At 42.5% G+C, this 9,908-nt stretch overlaps 1 protein-coding gene across 4 annotated transcripts in view; it reads left to right on the top strand.

Annotated features, from left to right (window-relative positions):
• Positions 1-9,908, top strand: part of CSAD (cysteine sulfinic acid decarboxylase) — a 33,982-nt gene that overhangs the window by 1,329 nt on the left and 22,745 nt on the right. Inside the window, exons 1-2 of one of the 4 annotated variants that reach the window (XM_069101188.1) lie at positions 7,200-7,522; positions 8,021-8,108. The exons of 2 other annotated variants lie outside the window; for them this stretch is intronic. The gene's annotated coding sequence lies outside the window, so the exon portion shown is untranslated. Of the gene's footprint in view, positions 1-7,199; positions 7,523-8,020; positions 8,109-9,908 lie in introns of those variants that run through there. One more of the 4 variants, XM_069101186.1, reaches the window with a different exon arrangement.

Genomic DNA, 9,908 nt, shown 5'->3' with positions numbered 1-9,908 from the left:
TCCCCGGAAGCACTTTCCCCCTCCCACTCGTCCTCTCCGCCGAGCGGCGGCATCCACTTCCGGGCCCAGCCGACTCGGGTAGGAGAGAGAAAGCGGGAGGGAAAGAAAGCTGTAGGGCCAGAGGTGCAGCCTGGGAGGCGGGACTAATGGAGTCAGGGCGGGAGCGCACATGCGCAAAGGAAGAGAGGGCCTATCCCGGCAGCCATCTTGGTAGAGGGCAGCTGAGTGGGTCACGTGGACAGCAAAGGGGGCGGGGCCATGGGAATTGGCAACAAAAGTGGGTACCCGAGAGGGGCTATGAAGCAGTTCTGGAATCTGCCTGTCGTTCTTTGCATCTGAGGTTCTATTCTGCTATTCGTCCTGATAATCCCTCCCCCAGAATCCTTCCTTGTTCAGGATTAAAAAATAGTAGGGAAGATAGCGAGCTGCCTTTCCTTCCTCTTCTCCCTTCCCCTCCCCCAGTCTAAGCGTTGAGGCTGGGGGGCCGCTTGTCAGGAATATGGTATGTAGGGGGACTTTGTGGTCATACGGTCCTCAGATCCCGTGACCAGTTCTGGTTCTCCTCTTCTCTTGGAGCCCAAGACCTAGGGCTGCTCAGCCTAGGGTCCGTGCGCTTGTTCCATGAGTATTTTGCTAACTGGTTCAATATAATTGTCATCCTTTGTAATATTTTACTTTGTGCCTGAGAAAATGGCTTTGCCGCCAGACTGCTAAAGGGGCAGGGGTATTTTTTCCTTCAGTGAGTCCATGCCACTTCTGTCACCTATTGCATTCGATTTTCCCACCGGGTTAGCCTCTATGCCTGGACTGCTCTCCCTCCCCTTTGAACCCGGGGTTTCCTAAAAGTTTTAGCCCAAGCCTTATCTTCTGCATGAGTTCTCTTTGGTTATCTCTCCCCACCCGAACCTGATAGTTTTCTTTCTCTTTTTTTTCTTTAAGTCTGCCAGAAACTATTTTATTGAATTTAAGTGTATAGAGTGCTTGTCTTAAAGTCAGGAAGACTCATCGTTGTGAGTTCAGATCTGACACTTAACTAGCAATTTGACCCTGGGTAAGTCACTTAACCATGTTTGCCTCAGTTTCCTCATCCATAAAAAAATTAGCTAGAGAAGGAAATGGCACAGGACTCCAGCATCTTTGCCAAGAATACTCCACATGGGGTCCAGAAGAGTCAGACACAACTGAGACGACTGACAGCAGCAACATATCCAAGCTTTTTCTAGCTTTGGAAGAAAGATGTAAAAAAAATGGCAGTCTTCCCTGCCCTCTGATAAAACTCTGGCCTAAAATGATTTGGCATAACATATATAGGAATCTAGAAAAAGAAAAGATCATAATGCATTAACATACAGTTCTGGGCTAACATTCTGGAACTACTCAATTCCTTCTTGCTCCACTCCCCTTAAGTACTTCAAAATTAAAAAAAGAAGACAATGTCCTTACCTGGGTCATGGCACCAGGCACCCATGGTGGGAGGGAAGGCAGTGATCCCATCTAGACAAGAGTCAAGGTTGATTATGATCCTTATTCCATTTCACAGGGAAGCCCTAGCTTTTGTACTTTCAACTTTCCTAAACAGAAGAGTCTGGAAAGAGTTTTCATCTGGAGAAATTCCTCATTATTTCTGGAGAAAATGAAAAGGAGGTCTCACAGATGCTTTCACAAATTTTCCCTTTTTTACTTTTGTACAATTTGCAACGTGGCCTATACTTATTCATTTTAATTTTGTACTTGCTCACCAGTAGGGTTATGTTACTCTGGTTGGTCCAAAATATGGGCCGATATCTCTCTGTTTTGGCAGCAAAGCAATAGGAGAACAAGGGCCATTCTCAGTTCCGTGACTATATACCGAGTGGCATATCAGGGTTGAGACATGACCATGAACTGGGTGCAGAAAACATTTTGTCCAGTGCTGTTGCTGAATCGAGAGTCTGAATCCATCATTCTATTCTCCCTGCATAACTATCATCAGTTCTTATCATGAGAGTGTCCTTGCTGTTATCTCATCAAGTACTAAAACTACATCCTCGTCTCGGAATTTTGTGAACACTGCAACTGGTTGGTTTTAAAGGTCAGAAAGTCCACAAATCCCCATTCCATACCAGATATCTTGAGGTATTCCAGGAGCACTCACTACTAGGTACCCCAGATGGGTGGGAGGGAGGTTGAGCCCCTCACCTCTGGATGAATTAGTCTCCCATATCCAGCTTTCCCGGCATCTAAGAGATGCCCAGACTCTCTTCTTGGAGCCATAGGTATAGCTTCTGCTTTTCACATGTTTTATACTGTATTTGGGCTTGTTATCTTACCATTAAAATGTAAGCTCTTGGAGGGCGGGGACATCTGGCTTTTGTCTTTGTGCCTACCTCAGTGCCTAATAGGTAGAAGGTCCTTATGTGTGTGTTGGTAGAAAAACACACCCACAGTTCTCCCTTACATGTCTTTCTGGAGGATATGGCTCATTGTCCACTGTTGTCTCTGGAGAGCTCCCTTTAAAAATATAGCTCTTGGGGTAGCCAGGTGGCGCGGTGAGTAAGAGCGCCGGCCCCAGAGTCAGGAGACCTGGGGTCAAACTGGGCTCAGATACTTAGCACCACACCCACAAATAACTGGCCGTGTAACCTTGAGCAAGTTACTTAACCCCAATTGCTTAAAAAAAAAAATATATATATATATATATAGAGAGAGAGAGAGAGAGAGAGAGAGCTCTTGAAGGTTTACAGAGTACTTTACGTAAGTTATCTCATTTGATCCTTACCATAACATGGTGAGGTAGTTGTTACTATTATCTACATTTTACTGGTGAGGAAACAGGTCCAGAGGAGTTAAATGACTGCCCTTGGTCATTGAGAATCCAAGGCAGGATTTATGCTGGCCTTATCTCTTAAGTCTAAACACTCCAACACTGTACCACCTACCATTTTGTATTGACATAATTTTTTTACATCTCTTACACTTCCCTATGCAGTCTCTCCCTCTCCCAAAAAACCAATTCCTATAATAAAGAATAAAAAGGAAAAGGAGAGAAAAAATTTAGCAAAACCAATCCATACATTAAAAAAGTCTGAAAATATGTGTAATGTTCCATACCAGGAGCTGTGCTTTTTTCTTTGCAGTTTTATAGCATTCACTTTTGACTATTTTGTGGTGGTGGTGCTTTCCATTTATATCATTTTGTAGTTATTATGTATAGTTTCTTGTCTCTGCTTTCTTCACTCAGCTTCAGTTTATGTAAGGCTTTCCATGCTTCTGTGTATTCATCATATTCATAATTTCTTTTTTTTTTTTAAAGCAGTCGGGGTTAAGTAACTTGCTGAAGGTTACGTGGCCACTTATTTTCTGGGTGTGGTGCTGAGTATCTGAGCCCAGATTTGATCCAGGTCATCCCGACACTGGAGCCGGTGCTCTTACTCGCTGAGCCACCTGGCCGGCCCTAAGCAATTGGGGTTAAGTAACTTGCTCAAGGTTACATGGCCAGGTGTTTCTGGGTGGGTGCTAAGTGTCTGAGCCTAGGATTCATAATTTCTTACAGAACAGTAATATTCCATTACATTCATGTAGCCAAACTTATTTGCCTATTTGAGCATCTACTGTGTTTTCAATTTTTTGCTCCTAATGTGGGGCCTTTATCTCCTTGAGTTACATGACTAGCAGTGGAGCCTTTAAGTCACTTTTTTGCATGATTCCAGATTGCTTTCTGGGATAATTGGAGTTCCACTGTGGCTCTCATGGGTACGTCCATTTTCTCACAATCCCTCAAACATCGACTTTTCCAATCTTTTGATTTGTTCGTCAGATGTGAGGTGAATCTTAGAGCTGTTGTGCTTTCTTCTCAGTGATTTGGAATACTCTTTCATTTGATAATAGTTTGCAGTTCTCCTAAGAACTATTTGTTCAAATCCTTTGACTGTTTAACAGTATGAATTGGGGAACAGCTTTTGGTCAGAGACATCCTTTCTAAAGATATTGTGGCTAGCTATAGAATTTTGGGAGCCTCAAGCAGAAAGAAAACCAAGACTTCTTACTCTGTTCTTTGCCTTGGAAGCCTTTTCTAACACTTGAGATCCCCAACAGAGGAAGAAAATACTTTTCTTATGTGGAAGAGTAAAGATTGGTATTCATAACTCATTGGGCTTCTGCATGTGGATAGGAAGGACATTTATAATATTTCTCCCAAAGCTATGTGGTGTTCTTCTCCAATCCCCTCCATCTCCAGTGCAGTAAGGTAGGTGAAAGCTCATCTCCTTTATTGATTTATTGATTATTGTCTGGTGTTGGTGCTGATGACTTGGGAAAGGACCACAAGGATGGGGAAGGCAAGATGGAAGTCTGATTTAAGGGAATAAATTTGGTGCTAATGCAGGTAGCCTAGGAATTTTAAGCCTGCTCTTGTTTGGTGGTGTTACACATCAAATCAACAAATATTTGTCAAATGCTACAAACATGCTCCCTATATATAAAATTCCTTGGCTTCCTTCAACTTAACTACTTGCTCTGCTTCTCTGTCTTAGAAAACCAAAAGCCTCCTGTGCTCTGAGAGTGGAAACAGAAATAGAGAGACTCAGGGAGAGAATGTTTCAACAGACACTCCAGTTCATCTGCATCTCTTTTTTTTCCTCAACTCTTCTACTCCCTGTCCTCATTACAACACATCTGGATTATAGCAATACTTTCTTAACAGTGTCCTTTTGTCTTCCCTCCTTCATCTTCCTTGTTGATTCCAGGTAAACCAGGTAAATTAGGCCATGGTTTGGTTACAGCACTTTTTTTGCTCAAAATCCCTCCAGGGGATCCCCATTTTCTACCAAGGCATTTGAGGTCATATATAGTCTGACTCTGAGGGGGTTCCTTGTTCTCCTATCAGCCAATCAGCAAACATTTATTGGGGACCTCCTGTTGTGCCGGGCACTGTGCTAGGCCCTGTGGACATGGATAGATAGAAAGAATGAAATGATCTACCCCAAGGAGCTCTCATTCTTATTTGGGGAAATAAAACATATATAAGAATATGCAGAATAAATAGAAGTAAACAGAAAAGAGCTAAATGCAAGGTTATCAGGAAAAGCAGGTAGAAGGTGGTGTTTGAATTCCTTCTTGAAGGAGGAGAAAATTCTCTGAAGCAGAGGCAGGAGAGAGAGTATTCCGGCTCTGCAGGACAGTCTTTGCAAATACACACTTGTTTGTGAGGAGCAGAGAGGACCACCTGGTGGAAAAGGGGGAATGTCCAATAAAATTAGAAAGGTAGGCTGGGGCCAGGTTGTGTGTAACTATAAAGCTGAACAGAGAACATGGATTCCCACGTGGACCTTACACAAAAATGACTCGTTTTGTGCCTCAAGCTTATTACCTCTGCTGGGAGTTGGGTGGCATATTTCGTCTTGGTCTTCTGAAATTATGGTTGGTCGTTGAATCAGTCAATTCTTAAATCTCTCAAAGTTATTTTCTTCATGTCTTTGTTGTTGTGTAAATTGTCTTGGTTCTGCTCACTTCACTTTGGAGTCAGTTCCTATAGATCTTTTAGTTTTTGCAGAAAGATCCATTTTGTCTTTTCTTTTGGCATAGGCCGCTAGGTGGTGCAGTGGATAAGCACTGGGCATGGAGTCAGTTCCGATGTGGCCTCAGCCTGGGGAGATCACTTCGTCTCTAGAGGATAATAATAGGGCCTGCCTCCCAGAGTTGCAAAGAGGCTAATATAAAATAATGTTTGTAGAGCTTTTAGCAAACCTCAAAGCACTGTATAAATACTTTTATATACCGTAAATTTTTTGACTGTTCCCCAATAGATGAGCATCCCCTTAGTGTCTAGTTTTTTTTTCTGCTATTAAAAAGTTGTTAAAACTATTTTTGTACTTTTTGGTTTAGTAGTGATGTTGTTGACTTAAAGGACGTGCACAGTTTATTAACTTTTTGAGCATAGTTCCAAATGGCTGGATCAATTCAATCAGCAATATATCAGTGTGTCTTTTCCTGAAGAGCCTCCAACAATTGTAATTTTCTTTTTTTGTTATCTTAGGCAGTCTAATGAGTCTCAGGTGGAACCTGAGAATTGCTTTCATTTGAATTTCTCTCATTATTAGGGATTTGGAGTGTTGTTGTTTTTTTTCATGGCTATTAATAGTTTGGATTTCTTCCTTTGAAAACTACCTCTCCATATCCTTTGATTATTTATCTGTTAAGGAATGGCTCTTGTATAAATGCCAGCCTAGGGGCAGCTAGGTAGCACAGTGAATAGAGCACTGGTTCTGAAGTCAGGAGGACCTGAGTTCAAATCCATCTTCAGACACTCACTAGCAGTATGACCCTGGGCAAGAACTCAAACTCTATTTGACTTAATCCACTAGAGAAGGAAATGGCAAACCATTCCAGTCTCTTTGCCAAGAAAACTCCATGTGAAGTCACAGTGAGTCAGACGACTGAACTACTAAGCGGTAAGAACTGAAAGAGTGTTAAGGATTGGGTGACTTGGATTTCAAGTCCAGTTTCTTTCACTGTCTGACTTTTTGACCCTGTGATGTCATTTCTTCTTTTATAGCTCAGGTTCCCCTCCCTAAAGTGAATGTACTAACTTCTGTCTTACTCTAATTCACTAATTGAGTGGATCAAATGTAAAAATGAATATGAAAGAAGCTTTGAAAAGTATAATCCCCCATACAGATGTGGAGTAGCCCTGTATTGAGTGACCTTCCTTCTTGGTTTATGCAGCCTCCATACAAATGAATAGCATTGTCATTTAGAGTGATGACTGATGTTCTGTGGAGGACACTAAGGGGAATGAGGAGATCTGCTCTCCAGGGGCCGATGGTCTACTGGGGAGACAGATCTTCCCAGGAGTTGCTAGGATAAAAGGCATTATGTAATTTTGCTCTGGTTCATCTTTAACCTACATTATCAATTTGGGTAAACTGTGGGGTTTGTATCTTTGGTGAGAAGGCAAAACTTTAGTTTTTTAAAGTTAGACTTAAATCTTATAAATCTTAGACTCTCAATAGAAGGGCTCCTTGTAGGGTATCCGTTGATTCCTTAAGCTGGTCCTCACCTATATCACCTCAGTAGAAGTCTTTGCTGCCTTTTATCACCTCTAGTTGGAAATTATGGATTTTTTAAACCTCTCTCGACTTCTCCTTCTTATATCTCTCAATCTTCTTGATGGGAAAAGTTACTGGATGGGTCTCGCCCATGTTGCTCCAGTCTCAGTCAGCAAGTAATTTTTTTTTTTTAAGCAATCAGGGTTAAGTAACTTGCTCAAGGTTACACGGCCAGGTGTTTCTGTGTGGGTGCTAAGTGTCTGAGCCCGGGATTCGATCTCCAGGTCGTTCTGACACTGGAGCCGGTGCTCTTACTCGTTGTGCTACCTGGCTGCCCCTCAGCAAGTAATTATTAAACACAGACTGTGTGCCAGACCTACTGCTAATTCCTGGATGTATGAAGATGGAGAAGGAAATGATCTGTGTGCAGGAAGACCTCAAGCTCTAGTGGGGAAGTCAGCAAGGGCATATAGGAGTCTGTGCAGTGCAAACACAGAGTGAGTAAATACAAAATAAAGACAAGCTGTTTGGTGAGATCAGCGAAGGCTTCATGTAGAAGATGGTTCTTGAGCTTCATCTCAAAAGTAGAGGTGGGACCCTGAGGCATAGGGAGGAGGCAGTTTATTCTAGGCCTGTGGGAGGGCCAGTACAAAGGGAGGGCACTGGAGGAGGCCCCTTGCCTAGGCCTTAGGGTGCTGGAGGGGTGTGCTGTGTGCTGAGATTGGAGAGGGAGGTTGGGCCCAGGTCAGGAGGGGACTTAAAAGCTAGATAGAAATGTTCATTTATTTGCTTCTATGTTATTCACAATAGAAATGGAAAGCACCAGATTGTTCTTTTCTACTCAATTCCCCTTTACTTGAGTTCAGCAAACATTTTTTGTGTGTGGAGAATACGGTGATGAAAAGATGAAAAACAAAAGAATTTATTCTTTCTCAAAGAAAGCAAACAACTCTTATCCTCTGTAGAGTTACCTCCAACTTCTCTTCTGCTTTCAGTGAGCATTTATTAAGGATCTCCCATGTGCCAGGTGTAATTGCTGCTCTCCAGGGCTCAGAGTCTGCTGAAGGAGAGGGGAAGAAATAGGTAAGGATGTGAGAGGCAGCACACATTTTGTGTAGGGGTAGGGTGAAGAGAAGCCCATGGAATCAGAGGGTTTAGAGCTGGGAGGGACCGTTAAGGTCATCTACTTAAAACTGCTTAGTTTACAGATTAGGAGACTGAGGAAGCATAATTCTTCACACACGCTTCCTCTGATGTCACATCCATGCTGTGTACACGTTGGTGTCCCTTTATTAGATTGCAATCTTTATGAAAGCAGGAACTATGTCATGTTTCCCCACAGGATGGAGAAATGGAAAGAGTACTATAGGTATTTGATTCAACAAACATTTATTAAGCAAGGTGCTTTGCTAGACTCGGGGTACAAAGAGCAAAAAGAGGAATGCCCTGGCCTCCAAGGACGTTAGAAAATTCACAGGCTCCTTATGTGACCCAGCGGAGAAAGAGTTGACCTTAAAGTCAGGGAGACCTGAGTTTACTTGGCACTTTAGAGATTTTCTAGCTGTGTGCCCGAGCCTCAGATTCCTTATCTGTAAAATGGGGATACTAATAACTCAAAGTCTTATCCTGTAAAAGTAAATTGTCGTTATTTCTTTTTCCATGGCAGAATCATTTCTGCAGTTTTTACTTTTTCCTTAGATTTTGTTTTCTTTATATTTGTAATTTCTTCATACTTATGCAATTTTTTTCTTTTCCTTAGATTTTCCCCACAGTTGTTCTAGATTATGAGGAATCTCATTTGTCCCAATGGGATTTTTCTGATTCGCTATATAAAAATCTTCCCAAGGCATAGGTCTAACCGTGTCATTTCATTTACCATAAAGCCTTCTGTAGCTCCCTATTTCCTCCCAGATAAAATACAATCTTCTCAAGGATTGTTGAATTCCTTCCTTAATCTAGCTTTCTTCTAGCTGTAACATTACTCCCCTTTATATACTTTACATTTCAACCAAACCTGACCACCACCTACTCAGTGTGCTGTGCCCTGAGCTTGGAATGGATTGGCTTCTCACCCCTGCTTCTCTCCAGCCCAGGGGCTGCCTTCTCTCAGAAGCCTTCCCTGATTTTCTCAGGTGCTCCTGCTGAGCTCCAGCTCCTTTCACGCAGTACCATGTTCTAGCTGCCTGAGTGCATGGACACCCTCCTCCCCTTCATGCTGCCATAGTCCATGAGCTGTGTAAGAGCAGTATCCCTAGAATCTAGCAATTAAACCTTGCTTAATAAATACTGATTGAATTGTATTCTCCAGGGTCCACCTGGGAGGGGGGGTGGTGGTATGGTTGTTTTTTTTTTTCCTTTTTTTTCACATCTCCGTCCTGTGAAAAAACCCAGCGTAGCTCCTGGCTTTGTTTTGTTTTTTTCCTTCTTGGAGCTTACATTCTAGTAATGGGGCTGTAGCATGGCATAGTGACAACAGCACTGATGTCTAAAGGAGTGGGTTTAAGTCCACCTCTTGGGGCAAGTCACTTCCCCTCTCTGAAGCCTCTCGACCTCTAGGGTTCCCTCTATTTAAATCCTAGGCCTAAACCCTTTGCCCAGCTCCCATTCCTATTCCTGTTCAATATTCCACTTTCTCTTGTTAAGAAACCACATTGGTTGGGTAATGGAAATAGTTCTCTCTGCACATAACTGAGCTTTTTGGTCAGGAGTCACTGGAATGGACTAGAGACGTTCCCTGACTTCAACCACTTTCTTTTTTTAGTAAAGAAAATATTGCAACATAGTCTAGAGGAGAGAGGGAAAGCTTATCCATTTTTTTGTGTAATGAGTTGATGTTTGTGATGAAGGAAAAGAGATAACAGCTTTCTGACCCTTTGAAGAAGA

The sequence above is a fragment of the Petaurus breviceps genome, unplaced genomic scaffold (genome assembly GCF_028583685.1).
Source record: "Petaurus breviceps papuanus isolate PSGF00001 unplaced genomic scaffold, PetGlider_PUasm1.0 454, whole genome shotgun sequence".
Lineage (NCBI taxonomy): Eukaryota > Metazoa > Chordata > Mammalia > Diprotodontia > Petauridae > Petaurus > Petaurus breviceps.
The sequence above is the reverse complement of the archived record's forward strand: the minus strand, read 5'-3'. Positions and strand labels throughout refer to the sequence as shown.